This window comes from Haemaphysalis longicornis, unplaced genomic scaffold (assembly GCF_048455015.1).
Source record: "Haemaphysalis longicornis isolate Haplotype H1 unplaced genomic scaffold, Haemaphysalis longicornis Haplotype H1 scaffold_6, whole genome shotgun sequence".
In the NCBI taxonomy this organism is placed as follows: Eukaryota; Metazoa; Arthropoda; class Arachnida; order Ixodida; family Ixodidae; genus Haemaphysalis; species Haemaphysalis longicornis.
The window spans coordinates 120,318,707-120,331,139 of NW_027526407.1; the positions used below are offsets into that span (position 1 = coordinate 120,318,707).

A 12,433-nucleotide genomic window follows, 5' to 3' on the forward strand; every position below is an offset into this window, starting at 1 on the left:
ACGCAATTACTTGAATTCACAACTGACCTTCACACTAATATGAATAACAACCTTCCGACAGACTGCATTTTTTTAGACTTTTCAAAAGCTTTTGACCGCGTACCTCATTGCCGCCTAATTTCCAAATTATCTGCTACCCAATTAGATTCCCTAACCTTATCATCGATTCGGAATTTTCTATCACTCCGGAAACAATTCATTGTCATCGATAACGACTCGTCAACTGTTTCTTATGTAACCTCTGGGGTGCCGCAGGGCAGCATTCTTTCTCCACTTCTGTTTCTCATCTATATTAATGACTTGGCAAAGGGCCTAACATCCTGCATACGCATATTTGCCGATGATTGCATAATATACCAACCTATTAAAAACGTTGATGACAATTATATATTACAGAAAAACCTTGACCTAGTAATTAAATGGTGTGATGCATGGCAAATGACGTTAAACGCATCCAAATGTAAAACTATCCCCTTTAGTCGTCTGCATGACCCGTCTGTGTTCTCCTACCGCATAAACAATGAAGTTCTTGCCCAGGTGTCTACCTACAAATACCTCGGAGTTCATCTCACGCGTAACCTTTCATGGGCCACTCACATCACTAACATCTGCGCTAGTGCCTCAAGATCATTAGGATACCTATGCCGTAACCTACATTCTACTCCGTCTAACATCCGCAAATTAGCCTACGAAACATTTGTCCGCCCCCAACTTCAATTCGCCTCTGCAGCCTGGTCACCTCCCTCCAACTACCTTATAAATATGGTCGAAGCAATTCAAAACAGGGCTGTTCGTTTCATTTCCCGCGATAACGATTACGGCTCCAATGTAACGCAACTTAAAAAGGATCATTCACTTCAACTCTTAGTCACTCGCCGCAACATCGCTCTCTGATGCCTCTTTCACAAATACGTAGGCCTACACACCAGTAAAATAACTAGGCTACCCATTCTACGATCACCGTACTTATCAAATAGATTGTGCAACCAATTTAGTTTCTCGCGTATCTATGGGAAAACAAATTCTTTTAACGCATCCGCATTGCCCAGTGCGATCAGGTTATAGAATGCCCTTCGTGATAACATAGCATCTGACACTAACCTCGATTTGATCTGTCGAAAGTTACTCTTACATCTATCTTGATTGTCTCATAATTCAATAGTCTGTTTTTGATTTTGCATATGTCTGGCAAGTGCAGTACGCCATGAATTTCTAAAAACCACGTTTTGCGCTTCGTTTTTTTGTTGTTGATTGAATTCTTATCTTGTATTTTCAACATGCTTACCTTTTTGCTCAAAGATTTACCCATTTTTTATTACGCATCCTGTATCGTTTGTAAACTGCATTCTACTTTGTTTTGAAGCGATATGCTGACTTATGTATTCTGTTTCGCTACTCTGTTTCTTTGTGCATTCTACTTTGTGTTTGAAGCGATATGCTGGTTTATGTATTTTATTTTGCTGCACTGTTTCCTTGTTGTTAGTAATTTTTACCCATTACTCCTGTATATTCGAGACAAACGTGTACTTTTTTTCTTTTTCTTCCCCCCTTACTCAATGCCCTACACAATGAGCATGTAACGTACTCGTAAATAAATAAATAAGCATGTAGCTATGCGAATCAGAAAGGTATGTGACAATGCTTGGTTTCTGATCTCATTTGTTGCAAGTGTGGTGCATGAATAAGACCGAAGGAGTGCAGGCCGGAGATGGCACTCCATGGTAGATGTATCTATAAAAGGAAATTGTACATTTCAAGCTATAGAAACCTCACACTATTCCAAACTGTTTTCTGGAAGCAAGGCCACGCTCTCACTGTGCGATAGTTTTCGCGGCACACCAAGGCGGGCTATTCGCATGTATATCAAGAGGGGCGTTCAAGCCGAGTCAAGAGAGTTCAAAAATTCACTTCAAGCGGAATCACTCCTGCAGTGTGTGTATCTATGGTTCCCTGTGCAACGCCATGTAAATTGCGATAAATGCAAGTTTCACCTACAGAAAAGACAATAGTTCCAGTTTTCACCCAGACTTTTTCACAATGTTTGGACACTTATGCACGTATGGGATGCACAATAAAATTCCAAAATAAATACCTACGTGAAAGCATGTAACTGAACATTGTGTGTTCGTGTGGCTGGCTGAATCAAGTTGTCTTCTTATAGGGTTAAGAAACAAAAAATCTGCTTCAGTGTCTTATTATTCGTTTCATTTGCTCTGCGTAATTCAGCATTGCATCTGTTTAGCTGTCTGAGCCAAATCTGACTTAGGATACATCAGTGAGGGCCAGAAAGGTTGCTTCGGTCTTTTATTTCTATTTGATTCAGTTTAGCCTCTTAGTCAGAAATTAGAATAGATAGGTTTTATCTGCTATCTACTCCATTGGATAAAATGCAGAAGCACAACGTTAAAAACATTCCCCTAAGCTTTTAGAAGGGGACACAACGTTGGTTTCAATCGGTTCTCCCGTGTATGGGAATACTTTCTTGTAGTGGATATTTCGCGAGATAATAAATTTCCTCCTGAACATGCAATCCGATTTTTGCTCTTACGTAACAAGAAAAGTATGATATGCACTGACCAGTTTCAGAGCAACGATGTGTACTATGTGTGTGCTTCCATTCTTCTACTTAACAGACACGACATGCATCAACCAGAGCAGAGAACCTTTCATGGAACAGATCACTAAATAACCCTTCAAACATACTTCATTGCCTGTGTTATGAAGTGGCCATTGATTGCTGTGCTGTCATTGTGATTTAAACTCCTAATATATGTTTTGACATTGCACAAGTGCACTCTCGAAGAGTGCCGCGGCAAGAAGCAGCTTACTATTCAATTTTTCATCCACGATGTGGAGCACTGCTTGAGCAGCGAGCTTCTCGCTCCAGCAGCAACTTGAGACGAATCAGTGGGAATGGGTGAAATGCTAACGTGTGATCCACCCTGAATGCTCTATTTTGAATTTTGAATATACAGCACATTCATGCAGATGACTATTTCAGCAGCAGCTTCTAACTTAAGTAAAACACACACAAGGCGAGCAGTGCCTATATAGCCTAAATAATGCCCATATCTCATGCAAGAATGTGATTTCGTGAACAATAGGCATGCGCATCTCTAGAAAAAGCTTCAAGGTGGTTTATTTGATTTCAGTGCTGGGTATCATGTCTACACGCACATTGTTCCAGCTGGTCGTACCCGTGAAATCAATCTAATGCAATATCACTATCGCGAAGCACAGCTTATTCAGGAACCATAATCCGGAAAATGAATTTAAACTTACGGTGTTAACACTCATGTGGAATCTTTATTATCCTAGACAATGCAAATTTAAAGCAGATTCCTATTCGTACCTAATTTGCAAAGGTTTTTGTTCAAAACAACAACTTCAAGCACTCCAACAAAAAGAGACAACGAAAACATAGTAGTTGCAAGTAACACAATTAAAAAGATCGAGTCAAACCCTGCCGTAACCGGCATGTAGTAAGTGAAACGATCCTGGCCAATTCCCCAAGTGGGTATGCGCCACAAACTGCGCAGGAGGCCGCCTGGTTCTTGCTGCGGCAGGAAACTAAATATCCCCCTCGCGAGGGGCACGATCAAATGCAGAGCATTTCCGGGGGCGCACGACGTTATGTAGTTTGCGTTACGTTAATCTTGTTGCACTTGTTGCTGTTGGTTGTTGTATTGTAATTAAATGAGGAGCCGTAATTACGTGGTCACGTGACATCATTTATTAGCAGGTGGGTATGACATCATTTATTAGCAGGTGGGTATGATTATTGGGGCGCAGTGGGAAGAGCACCATGTACCTCGCGTTCCGCCCACAGGTAGTGAACGTGTTGTATCAGCAGCTTCTTGACGTAGTTTGAATGAGTCAAGGATATAAGGCGTGTTCGTAGCCCTCCTATCTGTGGCGGCTTTGTGGCGCAGTGGGTAGAGCACCATGTACCTTGCGTTCCGCCCGTAGGGTCGTGGGATCGAAACCAGGAGCCGGTAAGTATTATTTTTTTATATATTGTAGGCGGAGGGGTGCGGACGACGATGAACAACTAGAACGGGTGACATCGTGAGTTAAAAAATGCTCTGCATTTAAAATGAAATCTCAGCGTAACCGAGACAAAGATTAGACAAGGTGGCATAATAAAATCACATCACACAGATAAGCTACAGCTTCTACGGATTTTTGGTCCGAAAGTGCGAAAATTCAGCTTCTTGTAATTGGTGACTTGATCAACAATTTGGGCGAGTACGCTTGCGCCCGGCATCGACTTGGGACACGCAGCTCGATATATATGCTCTAATAAAATGCAGCGCGTGACGTCACGCTGCTTGTTTCTCTCCGCGCATACCTCTCCTTGGCGTTAACACGGTACGTTTGCACAACAGGAAAAATAAAACTGACTGGCGTAATCTACGAGAAACAAGGAGCTATCGCCCCCTGTCGCAGACAGTGGGCCGATAACATGAGTAGCACAGGCGCAGGAAGGACAAAACCTTAAAACGAGAAGCACCTCACGCTCAAGACCAAACGCCCGCACAGGATGATGACAACCTCCTTGTATCATACAGCTTACACAGGTTAGAGTAACTGCAGCGGCGGCTGTTTACCTGCAACGCCGAGCGCTCACAAAGCAGAGCAAGTCATACCATAGCGATTGTTGTTACCGAGCGTGTTAAGAACACTGAAAAAAAACACGCAAACAAGGAATACGACTGAACCCCGGCACTAAATATACCCCTGAAAGGCCCCGAGGGCGCCGATGGTTTGACTCGAAGAGTGGAGGCGGGAATTTTGATAGAAGTCCATGGGCGCGGATGAAGATGCTCTGATTTCTTCCGCGAGCGCGGCATGAAGGCGGTCTACAGCGATGTCACCTTGATACGGCTACACCAATGGCTGGATGGGGATCCTTTGATAAGGAAAAGCCGCATTTTAGGGGCGAAACTCCTCTTGCTCGGGCCCTGTCCCGTCCCGCGTTGCTGCTGTACACGGCACCACGATGATGATTGCGGCAGGATCCCCCTAGGGATTGGCCAACAAAAGATCGGCTGAAGAGGTCAAAACGTTCAACGCGTTCGTTGCTACCCAACAAGGAGGAGAGCAAGAAGAAGAGGTTGTCGTTCGTCGCCTGCGAGCTCAAGAAACCTACCGGGGGTACGCAACACAAGAAGGTCTGCAGAAGGCGACGGCCATGGTGGCTAAAATGTGACACACCGATTTTGCCAACTTACCCATTGAGATTCTCATCGTCCCAAACAAGCCCTACATAATCACCACATACATCGACGTCGTCGACGGGCTTGTCAATGGAGCGGTAGGAAGTCTCAAGTTTTGCGAGCGAGGAGTGGTGGTATTGACGTGGCGGCTCCCGGTTTCGGTCCCACGACTCTCTGGCCGCGACGGGAGTTACTTGGCGCATGTCCCACTGCGCTACAAACCGGGACGCGAGCATGGCTACGAACGCGACCTATGTTCTTCACTCATTAGGATGGCGCGCGCCCTCAAGAAGACCTATAACAATGTTTCACGGTTTCACTGGTAAGCATTTAGGCTTCGCCCCTCTCATCATCATTCCCTTCGTGGAGATGGCGGAATTTTTTTCTTGAGTTGTAGCGGAATAAATTCGTACTGAAATGCAAAGAAGCTAACCACCGAACACAGGTTGCGTGCGTAGTAAAAGACGCTACATAGAAGTGAACACGGTTTATTATATTTTAGCTGTACTATTGTGAAAAAATCGGTCGATGTAGCGGATACGTTCCTTGAACAATACCGGTAATTATCTCGGCTTTAGGAATCAAGGTTAAGTTATCGTATATCTACCTGTTGCGCAATAAGCAATTGGATGGAATTGTATTCACTCCTCTACACTAACGTCTTACGCCATTTTATAGTAGCGTCTTTCGGCTCAGTAGCACACAGACCTAACCACAGAGCCTCCGCGGAGGTTACAGTGCAATCATTTCAAGTACGGAGGACATAATGGGATCGCCTTGTCACCGTAGTTCACGACGGACTGATGCGACTGCCAGAATCAGGTGACGCCGCGAGATAATGGACCCAGGTAAAGCCTGATTCATGATCAATTGCGCTAAGTATACAGACGAAGGTACAGTGACGGACAGGAACGAGGCGAAAACTTGCAACTGTTTATCTAAAAAGACGGCAGAAATAGGAGACACATAAATATACACACGTGGGCGGCAGTTGGCAAAGTGCCGCCCATGTGTGTATATTTAGGTGTGTATTTTCATCAAAGTTTGTCGGCTTGAAGCGGGATCACTGCTTGGTCTTGTGAATGTGGGTTTGCGTTTAGCCATCGTATCCAAAAAATAAATAACAAAACGTCGGGATGATTGTAATAGGATAAGAAGTCACATGCCTCTTCTGCAAAGGGAAAGTTATGTTTCGCAATGACTACATCAAAAAGGGTATTTCGATTTATCTTTTATTTTAAACATCTGTTCTCGTATGCAACGCTTCTGAACCTTCGCAAACCTGTGAGCGCAATGTCGATCGAAAGTGAGCGACCAAGGTAGAATGAACTATTCTGCCTGACAGGCACCAAGCAGCAAGCCAAGGAGCGCTATATCAGCGGAGGAAAAAGAGGGTGCGTTATATCAACGCTCACAACCGCTTCGGAATGTTGTTCGGAGGGAAGGTCTGGGGCATAGCTCATTGTGCTAACACATTTCGTCACACTACGCGGACTCGGCTATGCCTCGCCCTCCCTGTTTTCCTTCTGTTATCTACTTGGTAACGATGGCAGCGTCGCATTGTTCCTACGTCATTGTTGGTACGGGGTCCCTATGTGAACTCTTGCGGAGGAACGATGCCTTCCAGGGGAGAGTGAGACAACATAAAAATATCAAAAAGCAGACATTATGTCCTGCCTGGCGTAACGAGATAAAATGAACAAAAGAGATCAATATGTGGACTCCACTTCATGCAAATAAGTCATGGCATTTTTATCTACCATTCGTAAACTATATTATTAAGGAACGATATCATTTTTATGTGTAAATAAGAGGTGAACTCTTTTTGTTGACAGTATTAATTACTGAGAGGCCTCCCTGTGAGTATATAGGTCTTCAAGTAGCCAGTTGTAGAAATCTCTACCAGAATTTTTCTCAATAGTAGCAAGAAAATTAGACACATATCAGCGTGGTTGTTATGTTTGCAAAAATAGTGTTTGCACCCACTTTTTCTTCTGGCTGTACAGTTTGTGAAACAATTTACATGTATTTTTCGGTTCCAGTGTGGCTTGAAATTGATAGCACCGCTAAATGGCCGGCTACATACACTAAATCCACTCTAGAGAAACAACTTCACGAAGGTAAGATTTTGTCATTTCTGTTAGAACGATCACACTTACATGACTTGAGTTCACTTCTGTTGCTCGGAGCTCAGGTTTAATGAAACGTACGAGTAATACTTGTCTCTCCAACTGTGCTGTTCAACTATCTAGAATTGTGCTGTTTATTATAAAACAGAAATAGAGGACCACCAATACTGCCCTCGTCCAGATAATATCTGTACAGGCTTTTTGACAGATTTTATTTGCGCTTTATTTTCGCTGAAAGGCTTCTTTGTACTGGCACTTATTGGCACTCATTGCTTTGTCTGATATTTTTTAATCTTCTTCAGCTATCATATGGGCGACTTCTCAAAAAATCCTCTTCCCGAGCGTTCTTTTCAAGACGCAATATTCATAAACAGTTCTCTCTTTACAACTGATATTGGTGACGAAGTTTACATCGTCTTTTTTCTCAAGCTAAAGTAGCTGTGCCCCATGCAATTTATAGGGTGGGTACTCTGCAGAGGTCGTGGGCCTTTTTTCAAGGACAGCACTATTGGCCAAAGATCTAGATTGATTATAGGGTTTAACGCTCCGACGCAACGCAGGCGAAGAGGTGCGCCGTAATGGAGGGCTCTGGATCAATTTCGACCACCTGGGGATCTTTAAAGTGCTCCGAATTCTCGTACACACGGGCGTTTTTGCTTTTCGCCTGTTTCAGAAAAGCGGCCGCCACGGCTCAGAACCGAACCCGGGACCTCGTGCTCAGCAGCGCTACGCCTTAGCCACTGAGCCACCGCGGCTTGTGGCCAAGCATCTAGCAAAACACGCAGTTTAGGTAGAAAGATTAAACCAAAAATTGCGCTCGGGCTTCTCCCCAAAAGCGGTGCCATGCTTCGTGTCTTTGTCCCGCAAATCTCTGTGCGGTACACTTCTTTATTCGAGGTGACGGTGAGTAGAACACCGCGCGCATCGAACTCGAAATTTTTGCATTTTCTCAACCGTGGTGACGTGTTCCCACTGAAGGGCCAGCACCCGAGGCACATAGCTGTTCGCCGATTCTGGCCATGCAAATCAATTTTGCTGAAAAGATACTCTTGTTTTCCTTTATTGCGCAGAAATAACCGCCCATCTACCGTGGTTTGGCTATGGTAGCAGCGGCAGCAACGGCAAAGTCTGCGTAACCGAGCGAGCAAACTAAACACCGAAGGCAGAAACAAAAGGGAGGACGACGGCTGGTGAAAGTGTGAGTGAGATTGCGCCACCAGCTACTACGGCGTCATCTCTCTCAATGCCTCCACCTAACGGTTTCGCCATACGTAGCACCTGAAAAGAACCCTGCCACTTACACTCATGCGAGATGATCTTCCTGATTTTGTGGTTCATCTGTACCACGTAATATTTGCGTGGAAGGTTCGAACCCAATTGGCAATAACATTCTGCACCGAAGATTCGCTGCGTAATTGTCACAAAATTCAGTCCAGGCCCTCCATTTTTATATTCGGGCGGCCGACATGACGCACTCCCGGACGGGGTTCGGCCATTTTTGCGCCTTGCTGAGGAATCCGGCGGTCCCCTCAGCTTGGTGCTCAGGCCTTTTGTTTCGCCCTGCCTGCTAAGAGGACAAAAGCGGGGTGCGACATTCCAGCGGACGTGCAGGTGCGAGGGTTGATGTCATGATCGCTAGCTCTGACGCGCGCGTGCGATCGTGGCGAGTGGCCGGGGGCCCCAGAAGGGGGGTACCAGAGGAACAAGGCGGAAGACGTCAGAGCATGTCTACGGGACGGCCGACGGCCGGGGGAGGTTTTTTAAGCGAGCGCAAGCGGTCGCGGGGGGCAGTCGGCTGGAGATTCGTGAACGTGCGACGCGGGGAAGGGTCCTGGGGTTACGCTCTTAGCGGAAGTACGTCGGTAGGCTCGCGAAAGAAGGACCACGGCCTAACGCTCGAGTTCGCCCGTCGCCGCGAGTCCCATGGCCGACCAGCTTCTGCACAACGGAGCCCTGAAACACGTAGCGGCAGCCCGGCGAGGTCGGCTCCACCTCGTCGTGACTTTCCGTCGGTGAACCGGCGGGTTTTCCTTGCTTCGTAGAAACTTTCGTTTGCCGCGCCTCCCCCTCGTAATTGTTTGTTGCATCGGATTAAGATATCCGCCTCCTTCCTGGTTTTTTCTAGCGTCACTCGTAGCTAACAAGCTGAGAGTTGGTTTTTTGTGTGTTGGGTGTCGTAACTGTTGTTATCAAGGGTAAAGATGTTTGGGGGCATTTCACGTGTCTGGTACAACTTGCAGAGCTGCTAGATTTTTTGTAGTAAGTGCTGTTGTCGGAAGGGGGTGTAACAAAGTTTGTCCCCAAGAGTGTTATGCGTGTTGCGTACGTGTTAGTATTTTTTCTGTTGTTGCATTGTCGAGGTTTAAACAAGTGTTTGCCTGTAGAGTGTTTTGCGTGTCGCGTACAGCTGTCTGAGTTATAAGTTCGGGGTCGGAGGTTAAGGCGTAGGCCATGGCGGATCGATTGTCGTCATAGTGGCCACCCTGTGTATTTGGTTTTCCTTGGTTGGGTTACTATCTGGCTAGTGCCGTCCGCTGGGCTCCCAGCGCGCGCGTGCGCTTAGTGTACGGCAGATTAGTGCCTGCGCGCACAATGCCGATGGTAGTGTGAAGGCTTATTTTTCTTGTGTCGGGCGTTGCCCTGTAATCTTCTGTTCGTGTAGTAAACCTATATAGTAAAAACGTAGTCGAGAATCTCCGTTGTGATTTCATCATTCACCCCAGCAATCTCGGTACACGTGAAAACTACCGGGCAGGCCACCCCGCTAAAATATAAATAACTGTCGCCTCTCGCCTTTCTCTACTGGTTTTTGCTAGCGGACGCAATTATCCAGGGGAGGGGTTTGTGACAGTAATAACTGTACGATAGTGGCGGCCGCCGTGCGTTCAGTGATCACGTGATCACTTCGTCAGGCATAGGGGAGGTATACGCCCAGACAGAGAAGACTGCAGTTCGTGCAGCGAATAAATTTTGCAATAAGGGTCCTAGGAATGGCGAGCGCCTTTTCACGTGTCACATGCCTTCTTTGCGCACTTTCCACCAAATCATTAGCATCCCGCATGCGGACGCACCAAAGTAGTATGTGATCACAGCAGTGATCCTTTGCACAAGATTGCTGTTAGTTTTTACAGAGGATATTCCACTTTCTTCACCTCGGTCATCGATTAGGCCAAAGATTCCAATATATGCTTTTTCGGAATACCATGCTAAGAAGCGTATATCACGGGTGAAGTTCTTTGACACCGAAGAAAAAGACTCGTATTCCGGATCACAAATGAAGAGATTATGCCGCTGCACCTGCCAGTTATCAAGGTGCAACACTAGATAAACTAAAACTTGGCTTTCTGAGGTGTAATATGCAGTATCGGAAGGTATATGTAAACAACCAGGCGATGCTTCAATTATTAACAATGCGTCTGGCCTCATTCATAAAAGAGAAAATTTACATATAACAAATCATCCACCAGACTTCTGTAAAGATAAAATGAAGCACCCAAGTTCGAGTGGATCGCCTAGCAATATATTTAATACGACCAAAATAAATATTTTTCGTAGAGCATTGAAAAACAGTACCTTCCCAGAAACTACCACACCACAGGTTGTTGTCAACAATATCTCACTCAGATCCCGACCAATGACAGTTGGACGGTCGTTCCACGAATAAGTTTCACAGTGCAGCATTATGCTGAAGTACTGATCTTGCTGTACCCAGTTACGCTACCTTCTAAAAGGCTCTGCTTCACATCCCTATTAGGGCTGCATTTTCGTTTCAGCGCTGTGGCTCTCCACCGCTTATGGAGGACCAGGAGAATCTAGCTACCGCCTCTGAAATGGAGAGATGTCTTCGGGCCTAGCTTGTTGACTCCCCCAGAATCTGTGAGCGCTGAAGACATTGACATAGGAACATTGCAGTCATGCCAACCTTCAGCGCATTTTGCGACAGGTTGAACGTTCTGAAAAGGAGATGTACTTTGCCTGCTCGAAATGCTTCATCAAAGCATCGGTCCATGGAGGCGAAAGCACTGAACACCAAAAAATACTACTGGCAAAGTCCCTGTACCAAAAAATAGATTGACAGATCCAAATTTGTGCTTCTACGTGTAACACCTATACAAACTCCTAAATCAAGTAGTCAATTGAAAATACGTGCACTTAAAAACCATGCCGACTAAGTATTTTGCTACTTTCGTGAAATTAAAGGTTGTCTACCTTTAAAAGGTGTTAGTCTGAGCTTTGGACGCGATAAATAGCGAGCAGTTTGCAGTACAAGAATGTAAATCGCTGATCAGTCTTTAAATACCTGTGCTTTTTCAACTATTAAGCCATCGTCAGCGTTTCTTCTCTGACTATTTTTGTTATCTTTTTCAGTACCGTTTCACGGTTACCAATGCCAACTGAGGGAAGGAGGAAACGACACTGAAGCATATCTCAGTGGTGCTTGCAACGATACATTCGACTACATATGCCAAAATTTTACACAGCACGTTGTATACGACTCGTCTTGCTACAGCACAAAATCGAGCTGACATAGCTTGCACACTGCAAATATAACGCATAATATTTGTACAAAACGCCTTGCTTCGTCCCATTACAATAGTTCATGTGGTTTCATAGCTTTTTCCTGTATGTACACACTTACCAAAAAGCGCAATAGTGATTCTGTTGAATATGCGTATTCAAAACGCAATTAAGATCACGAGTTTGGCGCACACCCTGGAGTAATTCTTTCAAAATGGATCAGACGCTGCCCAGAATGCAAACACGCCGGCACTTGTATCCAATGCATACACATTTTAAAAACACTTGTATGATCCAGAAAAAATGTATTGCACGTGTTAGACGACCTTACGGCACAAAAGCTAAACAACCATCTCCGAAAGAAATACAATACAGTAGATTTGCAAATGAAGGTTTGACCCACAATTCCACTTACCCGGAGCAGACCGCCTCAATTAGAGTGACAGTTTCCGTGGCAGCAAAGCAACGACCTAGAAAATATACCACGACATCATACGCACAAAAAGCCGAGTGGGTACATTCAACGGTGCATTCACTTCAGAAAGGGTACATTCAGTTCTGATTGGT

General features: G+C 45.2%; 1 long non-coding RNA gene across 1 annotated transcript in view; it reads left to right on the top strand.

Annotated features, from left to right (window-relative positions):
- The window catches only part of LOC144141917 (uncharacterized), a 30,897-nt gene extending 19,002 nt beyond the window's left edge, over nt 1-11,895 (top strand). Inside the window, exons 2-3 of the long non-coding RNA XR_013316746.1 lie at nt 7,262-7,339; nt 11,717-11,895. This is a non-coding gene — a long non-coding RNA (uncharacterized LOC144141917). The remainder of the gene's footprint in view (nt 1-7,261; nt 7,340-11,716) is intronic.
- The last annotated feature ends 538 nt before the right edge of the window (nt 11,896-12,433 follow it).